The sequence below is a fragment of the Anser brachyrhynchus genome (genome assembly GCF_964034855.1).
Source record: "Anser brachyrhynchus genome assembly, chromosome: Z".
Lineage (NCBI taxonomy): Eukaryota > Metazoa > Chordata > Aves > Anseriformes > Anatidae > Anser > Anser brachyrhynchus.
Window position 1 is genome coordinate 10,294,085 of NC_137697.1, and position 14,241 is coordinate 10,308,325.

Below are 14,241 nucleotides of genomic sequence, written 5' to 3' on the forward strand. Positions count from 1 at the left end.
CTAGAGGCCTGTGTGGCATGAGTTTGAAGTTGACAGGTGAAAGATTTGTCGAGTGCAATGACACAGGCATTTTCATGGTCCTGGGCCTAATCCTGATGCACAAACAATGCAATCTTTACCATCCACTTTTTCTGTAAGAAGATTTGATCCTGGATTACCAGTTACATCCAACTTCTTTTCTTGTAAAGAAAATAGGAAGTATTGTTAATTCGTAAATCACAACACAGATAGTCTAAAGCATTTAGGCAGATCAGTTACAAATATATATGAAAATATACTCTTCCATTTCAGAGGGACTGCACAGTTTGCTCTTCTGTACAAGCATTGTATGTATTCGTGTTAGTGACTGATTAGTGTAGATATTCAGGAGCCACACACATCATTTAAAAGTATTCCAATGCAATAATAGATCTCTTCAATCCATTACCCAAGAAAGTAGGTCTGTGCTCACCCAGGAAAAATGGAGAGATCATGCAGAAGCCCATTTCAGTTCTGAGGCAGTTTGAATGTATGCTTTGTTATGCATGGAAAGGATGTGGATGATCATAGAGCTATTGAATGAACTCTGTAGAAACTGATGATACATACACACAGAATTCCTGACACAAACAGGTGAGCACAATATGAAGTTACATAAACTAACTTTTAACCTACATAATGTATCTCCTGAGTGTGGGACAATTCAGTTTTTCCAGAAATAAATATTAAAATACTCACTTTGAATGAATTCCACCCCATCTGACTATTTCAAAGACCATCTGTACCACACTTCCTCAGACTGAATAGTCTCATTGAAGACAAGGACACCATCCACACATTATGGTACTATTTATATAAGGAATGGTATGACTCAGTTTGGTCTGTACTTTTTTTATTACATTTAACCATAAATCTTACTCACAGAAATACAATTACATGAGCTTTAATTTCTTCAACAGAAAATAAAAGTGCTTATTTTATTGCAGTTAGTATGTAAAAGACCACAGAAAATCTACCCACTACAAGATGACTTTCAATGATTCTACATATCTTCATACTGTAGAGAGATTTTTAATTAATTTCCTGTGTGCAGTTCTGCAATTTTAGAAACATTGTGCTGATATTCAAAACCAGTCTATCTTCCGGATAAAGCGTTTTTTTTAGCAGTCCATAGGTGTTAGGCACATTCGCTAAGCAGGAATGAACTTTCTTCTTACATCATAATACAGAATATGGGGGTAAGGAGACCAGATAGAATATCCTAGGCTATAGTGTAGAGTTATATAAATTGTGTGATGAATGTTCCAGGGTATAAAAGAAGGTAGGAGAAAGTAGGAATGGTGAGAAATTCAGGCATATTCATAGAATCATGGAATGCCTTAGGTGGAAAGAGAGCTTAAAGCCCACTCAGTTCCAACCCCCTGCCATGGGCAGGGACACCTCCCACCAGCCCAGGTTGCCCAAAGCCCCATCCAGCCTGGCCTTGAGCACCGCCAAGGATGGGGCATCCAGAGCTGTTCTGGGCAACCTGTGCCAGTGCCTCACCACCCTCACAGTAAAGAACTTCCTAATGTCTAATCTAAATCTGCCCACGTTTAGTTTAAAACCATTACCCCTCATCCTATCACTACACTCCCTGTTAAAGAGTCCTTCTTTAGCATTTCCCTGGCTTCAACCTAGGAGAACACACATGTGCTAATTTTAAGATAATGTGTGATTTAAGTGCGTTCAGGGATGCAAACACCAGCTGTATTTGTTGAATCAAAGCCCACAAATGGTGGGTGGCATTTGTTTTGTTCACAAGAAACATTTGCTATAAAAGGAAAATGGAAAAAACAGCAAACTTGTCTGAGTCAAGTGCAAAGTTTGTATACCTGATGCTTGTGCAGCCTTTATTTGGTAATCTTTTTTCCATAGGAGTTCTCCAAAATGAAATGCTAACAAATCCATGCTAATAAAAAACATTTGTCCAAATAAGTGGGACCATCAAAACATGTTGATATTATTTAAATTACCTAACTCTTTGTTGAATTCATGTAACTCATTTAGTACAGGGACACTAATTCTCAATCCAAGCCATTAAAAGAGAAAAATAAAAATAAAAATAAAGCAACACAGCAGTCAAGCAAAACAATAACCTTCTAGTGATACCAGTCAGACCAAAAATAATAATAATAAAAATGAAAAGAAAAAAAAATCATCCCATCTAGTTTATAAATATGTTCATTGATTGCTAATAATGTCACCATCCACAAAAGGTATTTACCCAGTATAGGAGATCTCTGACCAGTACCTTAATCATAACTGAACACAAAGGAAATCAAGGAAATAAATCACACGGTTTAAGCTAGAGGTAAATGTCAGCAGTTTATTTCTTAAAAAAGAAACAAACAAACATAACTATCTTCTATGCAGCATCTGCAGCATCTTTCATATTTATCGTGTGCTAGAATGGTTTATAAACAAGAGAAGCATGTATCAAGAATTTTGGCATAGAGCTTTAAGAATATTAAATACATCTCTGGAATAAGGTCCAGAACCAGACTAAACCACCACCTTTATGTTCCAATTAAGCCTTTGTGCTGATCCCTCATAAAAATCATGCAAACAAAGAATTTTAAGCTGTTGCTTTTTTTTTGTTTGTTTGTTTCCTATGAGAGAATTCTGTTCCAACAGGATGCTGATGTTGAAATCTCGGTCCCACTAAAATTAACTGTTGTATCTGCTGTCAACTTCAGTAAAACTAGGTTTTCAAACACTTTTTTTTTTTTTTTTGTGGTGGTATTTTACATGTTATCAGATATAGAAAGATAATATGAATAACGGTTGTTAAAACACCACAAACAAACATGATTTCAAAAACCTAGAGTTTAAAATGTAGTTGTAGCCTCATGGATGCACTGAAGCCAGAAAAAGATCCCCTTAACTATAGCTGGTTTTGCGTCTTGAGAGGAAAAATATTAATTGCCGGAACAACAATCTTACATTTTAGTGTCCGCACATACAGATGTCAAGAGGGTAGCGTGCTCTAGGATTTAATGACTTCACCTTCTTAAAAAGCATAAAATAAAGCAGACAGATTTTCTGTTATCAAAGAAATACTTAAGAGAATTCTGAAAGATTATTTTGTTGTTCTTTCTTCCACTTGAATAGTCTAACACAGTAGACTAGTTTAATAGTCTAATTTTAGTTCCAGCTGAGTCCATGCCACTTCACATGGATGAAGCAATTCAGTCTAAATGGCAGTGGGAAACTGTCCCAAAGAATTTACACCAGTTGATATTGAACAAGATGAACAAGAATTCACATCTTTTACATAAGCTGCTTTTTGCTGGGCCAGTATAGCTTCTTGAACAGTTTGGATATGAAAGATTTGAATCAGGATCACCACACACAGGACAGACATTAAGAATGCTGTCTTTTGATACTGAGATTATGTGTCGGTGAGATGTATTTAATAACAGAGGACACTGGAAACAAAACCTAAGAACAAATCGTCCCTTTGTTCCTTGGCATAGTCCTCACCATATCGTATCACCATAATTATTTTAACCTCACAGACTCATTTTCCATTATTTCATTTTATTACCCAGTACTTCAATGAAGTCTCTTTGTTCTTCAGTATGGTGAAAATTGGAAGCTCTATAGTAGTTGTCTTCAGGTCAAAAGCATGCTTCTTTAAGCCTCTTTTTTTCTTCTTTATTTTGTTTCTCCAGAATGAGTAGTTAAAAACAAGAGCCAAAGCACACACAGAGAGTTAACCTCAATGGTAAGAGAAAATAACAATTAAAAAAAAAAAATCTGGCCAAAAGACATGTCCATATGAAAAGTTCTCCAATTCTGTTCCCTTTTTGTTCCTCAGAATAGGCTTGCAAGTTAAAGCTGAAATTCAATCCCTGTCATTGATTCATGAATAATATTTTTATGGTTCTTAAAGTATAAAAAAGCCAAGTTCTCTTGTAAGGCAATATTGTTTAATGCTGTTTTTGTCACAGGGACGAAGTGCTGTCATCCTCCAACAATGATCAAGAAAGGATTTTTTTTTCTGTTGAAAAGAAGATTAATGTTTGCAAACTCTTCTCAGAAAAACACATCTCACAAAATAAACACACCACTTTCCTTCTATTTTCTTTATATTTCTTGCCTATTTGTGAAAACTGCTAGGGAAAGTTTACATGAAAAAATACACAGCTGGAAAACTAAACCAAGTTCATCAGGAAAACAGCAGTAAGAAGCACAGACTGAAAGAAAAAGAGGAGCTATAGACATCAGACAGCTAACTAGTGCAGACACACATAAAATACTGAACTAACTTAGTGTAATGTTTTCCTCATTAAACCCAAAGATAGTAATACTGAAGGCACTGGATTTGACATTAAAGACACATACTATGGAGCCACTGTGAAGTTTGCCAGTTCATTTCATGGTGGTGTTCACATGGGTAGCAGTTTGCAGGCTCAGACCCATTCTCCAGTTTCTTTAAAAAGAAATGTAAAATACAATAAAATTTTCATTTAGTTTGCACAACATGAGTTTTTAAAAGATAAATTACATAAGGTAAACATTTCAATGAATTAAACATTTCCACAAACACAGTGCTTTCTGTTGATTCCACTGAATTCCAGTTTATTCTTGCAACTAAGAAAAATCAGTAGGTTTAGTTTTAGAATAAAATTGCAGACAACTAGTGATATTCATAAGCAGATAAGATAGTAAAAGCAGATTCTTATTTCACTCAAGTCCATCTATATTACTTATGACTGCAGTCACAAAGTCCTAGTGCATTGAATCATGAACACTATTTTTCAGCAAAGAGAGAGTGGCAGAATACCATATCAAGTAAAAATATAATCATATAACAGAAACACTGCAACGTACCCTTCAACGTACCCTTCACTCTTAAACATTAAGAGAGAGAATAAATTTTTTTTTTTAATACAATTTTTTATCTTCCTGTGCTTCATATAAGAACAGCTAGTTTAGAAAAAGTGTCAGAATCACGTTTGATTTAAAGTGTGTTGTGTCAGTAAGTTATCAAGACTCCCCTTCTGGTCAGTGAAGACAGACTGGCGCTCCCAGAGGGCGCTCCCAGAGGTCTCTATGGCACCTGGAGTACATTTAAGTTCAGGTTGCTGCTGAAAGAACAATCTTGTCTCTGTTAGCTACACATTCCTACAAGTCCTCGTATGTTTACATTCAATGTGATCAGGGAACACATTCAGGTGAAAATAAACTGAAAGAATTCCAGACAACTCTCTTTCAGAAACATAAAGCCCAATATGAGTCAAAAAACACCTACAGAAAATAAATATATAAATGATCTGTAGATAGAGAAAAGCAACCTACACACAGTTTAGTTTAAAATGGTAATAAAACTGTAGCTTAAAACAGCAGGCAGTTCTAGAGTATCCCTTCATTACAGAAGAAACTTACACAACATTATAAATGTAGCTGAAAGCAAATGAAACCCACTTAAATGTCTCTAATATCCATATAGTGTAGCACTTCTCCGAGTTGGCTACCTTAGTACCTGTATGAAGAAATTATCAACAAGGTACTTTAGGGATCTTTTGGACTTGTTTGTATCAGCTGTGTGGTATTCCCAGTTAACATCTGGCAAGTTGAAGCCATCCTGCCTCTCATCCTCCCTGTCCATTTTCCAGCATGGGTTTCTAGCTGCCACCAGTCATGTAAAGTGTTAGTATTATCTCTTACAATACACATCTGAAGCCTATACCTGAGTCTCCGAATTGCTGTTTTATATACTTGTGCTCTTTCCCTGTTGAATTAGTTCCAACTCACATGCTCAAAACAATGCAGCCTGTGAAACAGCTGGCATGCCTACATGGTAACACCCGTCCATGAGCCTCAGATCTCCCCCTTCTTCTTCTTGTCTCTCTTGCTGACATACATTCAATATTGTGCAAATAAAACGACAATCTCATCTTAGTCAATTTGTTTGCTTTGACTTCTGTTCCAAGATAGTGTCCATTGTCCTGACTAGAAACAACTAGCATGTTTAATCTTGCTAACTACGCTGAATTTTAAAAGAAATACTTTACCCAAGAAATATGATTTCTGAGTGTTTAAAACTGTATCTTCTGTTCTGTTGGAGTACCCATCTCATACACAATGTCAGTGCCAGAAACTAACTCAAGACAACAACAAAAAAAAAAAACCTTAGGTATTCAGGTATTCATCTTTTTTATCTGTTCAAGTATCATTCAGGAAGGTTTAACTTTGTAAAAAAAATAATAAATAAATAAAACATAAAAAAATGAAAAAAAAAAAGGAAACAGGGCAGGGCAGTTTTTCAAATCAAGGCTACTGTAAGCAACATCTACTTAGAAAATATTTGGATTACCACATAGTGTGGCAATATGAGCAAATCCATATTTTCAAGCCTGGAAATTTAAAATTTTTATTATTTTGTTATTTTTCCTCTTTTACAATGTCCAGCAGAATGGAAATCCAGACCATCAGGGATATTAGGCAAACTCAAGAGGAGCCAGCGTTCACAGGAGCCTCTGAGAAATTAAGATATGTTGACACACACCAAAAGAGAGAGAAGAGGATGGGTGTAGAGGGAGTGAAATGAAGTATTTCTCAGAAGCAAAAGGACAGAGAAACTATCTGGGAGGAGGACCTTGCAATTATCAGGTAAATGGTGACATGGTTATTCCTCTGACTCAAGAGACCAATAGGGCAATGTTGGACTTAAAAGGGAAACATTCTTGAAAAGCAAAACAAAGGCAACCTAACAGGAGATATTTTGAATATATCTCTTTCTCTCATTGCATCACTGGAAAGTCATACTGAAAAGAAGCAATGACTTTCCTCTCAAGTATTTCTTAATCTGTTGTCCTCCAAGAAAGATCATACAAAGTATAATATAAGTGGTATAGATCCCTACTGTATAGTTAAGTACAGATTTCTGAAGATCTGCATGGAATCATAATTTGGGTGAAAATCTCCATATCGGATATTATTTTGTAATCTAACCTCTATGAAGACAAAGGTCTGCCTTTTAGCAATCTAAAGCCAAAAGGCGTAAATTACTAGTGTGAATAAACTACATAAAAGTTTTTGAAATGCAGATTTCAGCAGGACATCAATTAAATTATTTGCTAAACTTTTCTTAAAATGCAAGTTACTTTAGCAAAAAAATAAAATAGCCAGCCATCATAGCAATGGCTCAGGAGCACGTTGAAAATCAAATAGCAAGAGCTCATAGTAAGACCAACCTGACAAGCAAAGAGCAAGGATAAGAGTATAAACTCCAACTGAGAAAACATATTCTAGTAAGTGGGCAAAAAATTACACACCTTATTAGCCCTCCAAACCTGAGGATGTAATCTCCTTAAGTAATGTGCTGGATCTATTACATCTACTGGAAATAGACCTGCACAGTTGTTCATATCCCTAAACTGTTCATCTGCTGTCAGTGTAAATCTCTTGTGCAATATTTGAGTTTCCAGTTACTGTAACAGCAATTTTAGCTTTCAGAAAGCTTCCCCTTCCTCTTAAAGACTGAAATTTGTTTTGCAATTCAGTTCATTTTATTTATAAATATTTAATTTTCATTTGCCTCCTTAAAATTTGTTCTGAGTGGATAGTAACATGAATTTATTATGAAGTGTATTTATCTCTCTGTATCTCATTAATGCTCAAGAGTTCTATTGCCTCTATTAAGCATAGTGCTAAACAAACTTCTGGAAGCTGAATTCAACTGCATAGAGGAAATGAAGCGTAAATTAAGTATGCAGTTCTTTTACACCCCTCTGCAATCTTCCTCAAAGCCAATGCTCCACTGGAGTTCAGTAAGGAAACTGAAGATGGTGACCTGAAGAAAAGAGATGTGATCAGGAGTAATTTTAACTTTCCAGTTCCTTATACAAATTACTTCAACATTATTTCCAAGAATAACCCAAAGTGGCAGTTCCAGAGGTTATAAACATATCCAATATAAGAGAGGGGGTGAAAAAAAAGTCTTTAAAATGAAACAAGAAATTCTGAACCAGGGTTTGTAGCTCTTATCCAATATTACTTTGTATTAGGTTTGCTCACTGTTCCTGTCTCTCGGAGATACAACTGAACAATCAGTCCAAATCAAATTTGAGGTTGATTGAAAAAGAACAAACTGAAGGGAAGTGAAGAATGAAAATGAAGAACATGGAAAAAGTTTTAAGATTGAAAAAGAACATCAAATCCCTAACATACAGCTTATCAGTGAAGGAATAACTGACAAAGAAATAATTGAACCTTTAGCCCATCTGTGTGCATCATCATGACAATGGTTAATGACATTTTCACAGTACCTTCAATTAAACCAGTCACACCGAGCAAATATTCTGATAGCATAAATATACTGAAAACACTGGCCTGGAACAGCATAGCATGATTTCAACCTGTTTTGACTTAGGTGCATCACTACAATTTCATACAAAGAGTCCATCGCAATTATTGGAATTTTATTTGTCATTTTAAAACATTTATGGTGCAATTTCCTTGGCTGGCTATAAAACACTCTCTGACCTCTTCCCTGTTAGGGGGAAATCAGCAAGAAGTTATCCAGACATATCTGGATACTTTTTCCTGCTAAGACCAGCATTGCAGCTACTTTGTGTTGTATCAGTAAGTTCACAAAAGGAATCAGATTTTGTCATAATTAATAAATGATTTGGGAGCTAGAGAGTAACAAAATTTAGAAGCAGTTAATTCAATTTTGAATTCTGATATCAAAAATCATTTCAATGTTAAACACCTGGAGTACAACAGCTGAATACATCACTATGTAAAAGGGAAACCATACATTGTACTTACTACTGTTGGCTTAATGCAGTACAAAGGGAAAAAGGGAAAGGGAAAGGGAAAGGGAAAGGGAAAGGGAAAGGGAAAGGGAAAGGGAAAGGGAAAGGGAAAGGGAAAGGGAAAGGGAAAGGGAAAGGGAAAGGGAAAGGGAAAGGGGAGAGAGGGAGGGGGAGGGAGGGAGGCAGGGAAGGAAGGAAGGAAGGAAGGAAGGAAGGAAGGAAGGAAGGAAGGAAGGAAGGAAGGAAGGAAGGAAGGAAGGAAGGAAGGAAGGAAGGAAGGAAGGAAGGAAGGAAGGAAGGAAGGAAGGAAGGAAGGAAAAGAAAGAAAGAAAGAAAGAAAGAAAGAAAGAAAGAAAGAAAGAAAGAAAGAAAGAAAGAAAGAAAGAAAGAAAGAAAGAAAGAAAGAAAGAAAAAGAAAAAATATGGCAATCACTTAACAAAAGTATTAAAAGGGTAACTGCTTCTTCCACTGTCTCTGTGCAGATCAAAGGATAGATACTGTGTGTTAGTGCTGAATGAAAATATATTACACTCTTAAATCAGTAGGAAAGCATATAGACAAAACTACCTCTACCAGCAGTCTTGAAATGTCATGATGATCCATTTTCTTTAAAATTGACTGATGTGAATATCTTTGTATACATCAGATAAAGCAGCCAGTATTTTGAGAAGTTCATATTGTTCTACTAAAATAGATACTGCAGTTTTCCATATAACTAAAATATCCATTAATCTGTCATACTCTGATATTTCAGACATTTAAAGAGGTTTCTGTTTCTATTATAACTGAATTTAGAGTGGGTTTTTTAGTTTATAAAAGATTAGATGGTGCTCTAACACATTCCCTTCTTATTCCCAGACAAAACACAATGCTTAGAACTGCCAGTAAGGTACTAGAATAACAACAGATGCACTTTTTCAACATACCATTCAATACAGATGCCTCTGGCATTTAAGTCTCCTGAATAGGAACTACTCCAAAAATTGATGCCTACAACATCAGCTTTCACATTAATGATTTCTAGATGCTAGGCATATAAAAACGACTCATATTTTATTGCAGATATTTCTGAGTTTGAATGGGGTATTCTTAGGTATTGGGAGAGTCTTACCAAACACTCTATTGACTTAGCAACGCTTGGTGACAGTGAAAACAAACTATCATAACCTGTTTAGAGTTCTTGACTACTAAAATTTGGTTTGCAGAAGGTGTTAAAGTTAACACCCACCACAGTTTTTAAGATTGAGGTCACATCTATATGCTTAGTACATCACAACTAAAACCATGTCAGATTACAGTTTGAAAGTACAAGCCAGTTATCACACTTTCTTCTGAACCAGTAGTAAAACTGGAAAAATATATATATATATGTATATGTATATATATTATTATCTTCATGGTCTTTATTGTTACTAAAGAAATAGAACAAAATCCTATGATCTGCATTGTTCCCAAACTTTGGAATAGTTTATATCAGTGATAAAATTGTAACTGGCATAGATCATTTCTACTGTTTAAATCTTTATGCATTTGCATAAAATACTAAATAAGCCATTCATCTCTCAAAAGGTGACTACCAATGACTATCCAGCGAAATAATGAACAAAAACTAGGATAAAAAAAATCAGATAAAATATATTGATCAGTTCCCATAGCAAACAAACAGTAAGCAGAACGATCACTGATATAATCATTGTTGTATATTAAGTCAGTTAATATGGCATCAGAAAGTACTGCAATAAGGAAGCAATGAAAGCAAAAAAACAACCTACTGAAACTATTGCTAAACCAATCAGCTTTGATATACATTAAATAGTATATTTGAAGGAGCAATTTTTAGACATGGAATCTAGCAGAAAATGTACTGGGAGGTTCTTGCCAGAATAAGCAGCAACATATATGGAAATGGGAAGCCATGAAAATAGAAGGCACAAAGAGGAGGGTTCAAGAGGTTCATAATACAAAACAGATCAAAGTAATAATAGCAGAACAAGAAATTACATGGGATTTTAAAAATACCTTACACTTTCATCATTGTCATGCATGGTTAGAGCTACATAAATACATAAGATTTAGATTCTTGATTTGGTGCTTAAGTTCCAAAATTAGATAATCAAGATCTTCAGTGCTACTTAACCCTGAATATCTATCAGCATACTCAGCTGCTATTGCTCAAGATAGCTGACATCTCCAGTACCATCTTAATTTTAATTGGTTTCACTTCTGTTCATATCTATGGATAGTTCCACATTCCTCTGCTTCCCTCTGTTGTGATACCCTAATCAAGGACACCCTCAGAAGAACAGGCTGAAGACAAACAGCAGGACTAATGACAAGTGCTCCCTAGAGCTAGAGCTTAAAACCCTTGTCTCTGCTCCCAGATGTGTAATCCGTAAACTGATTTTCTCTTGCACTCCCAATTAATATTTAATTATTCCGTGCAAAGCAAAACACCTTCAAAAGGAGACACTGCAACCATTCCATCTCAGAGCATTTTATAGCCAGAATACCTTCCTGGAAGATGGGAGATGCTGATTAGAGCTCCCTCAGGCAGAGGAAGGAACTGAACACAAGTCTGCTACCTTTTAACTGCTGAGCTAGTGCATAGTGTGTGTTGGGAGTGGCAAGCAAGGAACAGAACAATAAGGGGTTTTGAACAAAAAAGGCTGTATGACTAATTTCAGGAAAGGCATCCTGAGCTGAAGGAGACTATGGTATCCCAGTTCCAGACAACTACACAGCTTAAGGCACTTCTCACCTTAAATCCTTTTTAAGGTATATCCCAAGCAGCTCTCCATTCAGCTTGCTGAGATTTGCCATTAACACTTCTTTCCATAGGGGCTGCTTAAGCAACTAATCTGCATGATATTGATTCACTAACACCTAGCACCGACACACTGCAAAGCTCAAAGTTGAAGTATATGTGCTTTTCTTTTGTGAGTGTAGTGTCACTGCCAGAATGAGGAAATACATCCATGATTTAGGTGGCAGCACAATTCTGGATAGACACTAGGCAATAGAGTTTAAAAGCGAGCAGCCCAAACTGGAAGTACTCACTGTAATCCAACAGAAAGTCACAAGGAAACAGTGTGAAGAAAAACTTTTCGATATACAAAGTTCAGAGGAAAGGAGGTACGCCTACAAAACAAGTCTTCTCCAATTCTACTAGTCCACATGCCTCCATTGTGTTTCTCTCTTCCATCACTTCCAGTCTTATCAACAAACCTCCCACAATTTGTATGCCAAACTGTCTTGAAAGCTACCGTCTTTCTACAGCTCTACAGATAATACCCCTTCTCTCATCATGTTAATAAAATTAACAATTAACCATTAATCATTAAAATAAAATACACTATATGAATCTCTCTTTGAACATACATAAAAATTATTTTAGGTTATTTGTAACTCAGATTGCAACTTCCCCTAATTAGGGATACTGGATTAGATTTTCAGTTATGATACAAACTGGTACATTTCCAAGAAAATCTGATTTATATCATAGGAGGATCTTGCTTGTCTAATTAATATGCATCAGAACATTATGCAGGAATGCTGTCCACATGACATAGACATCCGTGAACAGACTGATATATCACATAACATTCCTTTCAGATCTGAGGTGTCAGAGAGGGTGTCCCACAACACTGCTATACTTGCACCTGTTCAGGTAGGTGTGGATGGAGCATTGCTGCAATAAGCATATTATAGGGACACATGCAGGAAGAAATTACAAATGAGATGGCATAAACCTCTGAGATTTCCATGTGTCATTATTATACAGCAAGAAACACTGCTCCTTTGCATTGTTTTCCTTTTTTTTTTTTTTTTTTTTTTGTCAGTATGTTTCAAGGGGTCTCCCACAGCATAGAAATACCTGGTACAAAATTTAATGCATCCTGAGATAGTATTTTTCTGAGAACTGCTTAATCATGTTCAGAATTAGACAATGCATATCATGCACCTGAAAGTCTAAGTTTATCTTAGAAAGGATAGGAAGCACAAGGAAACTTCATTTACCATATTATAACAAATAGTCCTAATGTGTAATCCTTCACATGACACAGTGGCCACTTCACTCTGATCCCTTTCCTCCTCCTCAGATCAGATAAGGTCTTCAACCACTCCAATTCCTAAATCCATCCTCCAGTTTTTAAATAATTCTTCCAAGTGAAACCAAATCAAAACAAACAAACAAACAAAAACACCTGTGCAGCACTGCAAAGACAGTGTAGAGCACTCAGCTTTTTCTTGCTACATAACTAGGAAAGAATCACACAGAGTTCCTTGAAAATGTTCAGACCTCAGCAAACATTTCTAGAATGAATACTAGGCTCAGCAGCACTGCACAAGATATCACAAGCCTGTGTGATCACAGGTAGTTACTCATACTAAGTGTGATTTAAGCTTTCATCACAATACCAAAACTGTTACGGCTACATACAGTAGCTGTAGCAACTGAATGTTTAGTCAAGAATACTTAGATTATCTCCATGTCTCATCTGAAACGTGCATGCATGTAAAATCCAGTTCCAGTTTAGAGATAAAGGCACAGAAATTATACAGAAAAGAACAGCGACAATGCCAAGGTATATAAACCAAGGTGTACCTTGTGAAAAGTTAGATTCCTATTGACATGTGGAAGTTCAGGCTGTTGCAATCAAAAGGCATGTTTGCAAGTCTAACATTTATAATTACACAAACATTCCCCCACCCCTAATGTCAAACACACTGAATGCCTTTCCGACAGTAAGAGGCTTTCCAGCTGGTGAAGAAAGCAGCAGGAGGAATTCAATTTGTACATTATTTCTAACTATTATCTATCTACATTTCTAAATGGAGTCCATTTTTATTCCAGTCTGCTATTCTACCGCAGCCAGATGTTATCATGAAGGATGGGACATATAAATACCAGCAATATGCATGAAGATTCACGTATAAAATGCTCAAAACTATTACTAAGTTACTACATACCTTTAATAAATGGCGAACTGTTTATTACAGAAGGCTGTGGCTCAAAGATCACTTGTGTCTATTTAAAGTGTATTAATTGCTAACACATACATTCTCCATCTGTGACAAGCTTACAGTCTTAATTAACCAGATATTAGCCCTTTGCAAACTGCTTACCTGTGAAACAATATAAAGTTCAAACTAAATACATTAAATCAACATTAAATGAGTCTGTCTCCTCCAGACAAAGCTATTTCCACTTTGGAAGGCAACACAGTCAACTGAGATTGTAAGCAACTGGCAAGTAACAATTCGGGCACTAACCCTTTTTTGTGTCTCTGGAAAAGCTGTCTCTGTTTCCTCCACCTTCCTTTCTCTGTTTCATGTTTAGACAACAGTGACGTTGGAGGCCTGGAAACATCCCACGTAAGTAAGATACCTAACCAAAGTGCATGGCCTAAGAGATTAATTGCATAAGCTTCTTGTATAATCGGTGGAGAA

The 14,241-nt window shown here is 36.0% G+C and overlaps 1 long non-coding RNA gene across 1 annotated transcript; it reads right to left on the reverse strand.

Annotated features, from left to right (window-relative positions):
* Positions 1–840: 840 nt before the first annotated feature.
* LOC308185533 lies at positions 841–14,239 on the reverse strand. The gene is made up of 3 exons (XR_013943444.1): positions 14,065–14,239; positions 4,369–4,456; positions 841–4,024 (listed from the first exon to the last, which is right to left on the reverse strand). It is a non-coding gene; the product is annotated as an uncharacterized lncRNA (long non-coding RNA).
* Positions 14,240–14,241: the final 2 nt, after the last annotated feature.